The sequence below is a fragment of the Hakea prostrata genome, chromosome 10 (genome assembly GCF_041222555.1).
Source record: "Hakea prostrata isolate BN-2017 chromosome 10, UWA_Hpros_2, whole genome shotgun sequence".
NCBI classification, from domain to species: Eukaryota; Viridiplantae; Streptophyta; class Magnoliopsida; order Proteales; family Proteaceae; genus Hakea; species Hakea prostrata.
Window position 1 is genome coordinate 50169841 of NC_142609.1, and position 1488 is coordinate 50171328.

Here is a 1488-nt window from a genome sequence, read left to right on the forward strand (position 1 = left end):
CAATATACTAAATTCATATCATATATCATACTGACATAGTGTGGAGTCTGTGGACCTTTCACATTGGCATAGAAAATGTTAGCTAAATTCAACACACTCTTTTTTTACACTCGTTTACCATACAAGATTTTGACAACTTTCTATGCCAAAAAGCATAAATGACACCGAATAAGTGTGCTGATAGCGTTGTCATCAGGGTAGGAAAAATGGCCGAATCAACGATATATTTTGCCGAAACTCAGTGGTTTCAATTCAAGGCTAACTGAAACCCTTACCAAAATTCGAACCGGCGAGATATCGCCGAGTATCTCCTTTTTTAATTGAAATTTCGCAAGATTAACAATTTTTTGTGATTTCTCGCAACCACTCTCTCGTCTCTCATGTCATCTCGGGTTAGGTGCTGCAAATAAAAAATAATAAAAAGTAACTCATGTATGGTGGTAAAGATTCAAACGTAGCTCATGTAATTAATGTGCACTTCACCCAAGGGTTTACTTGGTGATTCACGTTATTCTACTCTCTTTTATCTCACCTTCTCTTGACATTCACTTTTAGATATTTTATTCTCCTTTTTCTCACTTGTCTTATAAATTACCATTAAAAAAATTAAATTTTAAGTAATTTGTCTTGTCTTCATAATTATATTACACCAAACGGAGCACTCTCATCTCCAGAGATTAAGTAATTTGTCTTGTCTTCATAATTACATTACACCAAACGGAGCACTCTCATCTCCATCTCTGGTAAGTTGAAGATTTATTTGCAGAGATCTAATGAAATGGTAGAATTTTTTTTCAGAAATCTAACTACTACTCTTCCCCTTTTGGTGTTGGATTTTGATGTTCCTACTGTGAAGAAAAAGGAAAAAAATATATAGATCAGAAAATTCAGAATGGGCTCAACCGCCGACGAACCTATTTACGAAACTATCAACGAAATCTCACCGTTTTGCTGGTTTCAGCAACCCGCGTTCGCCGGTTTCGACAACAACCAGCAAACCGGCGGAGTTTGCCGACAGTTCCCACCTTGGATCATACAACCCCTAAAATGTTTTTTTAGTAGAACAACCCCTAAAATATAGGGTTTTGGGAAACCAATTAATGGTTGGGAATCCATATAATAGTTTGATACTCTTTTTTTCTTTTGTGAAAACATAATAATTTTATACATTCACAGTATCTCGCATCTCATCCCACGCATCATTACCTTCTTGCAATCCAACAGGGTGTGCAAAAACCAATACGGCCACGCATTCAAGAGAAGGATGGATCGGACAAAATGATTAGCAACAGATGGGATGGGAAGATCAATAATCAATTCTGACCCCATTTACTTCGGCTTCATACACAGAAAGTCCATTTGAAGCAAGTCAAGCAACCATGCATAAGATTTACTCATGGTCATTGGTTGGCTTCAGCAGAATTTGGATAGTTAATCTCTGAATGCCGGAGCCCTTGCCTCTGTCTGTCATGTATTCCGAAATAATAA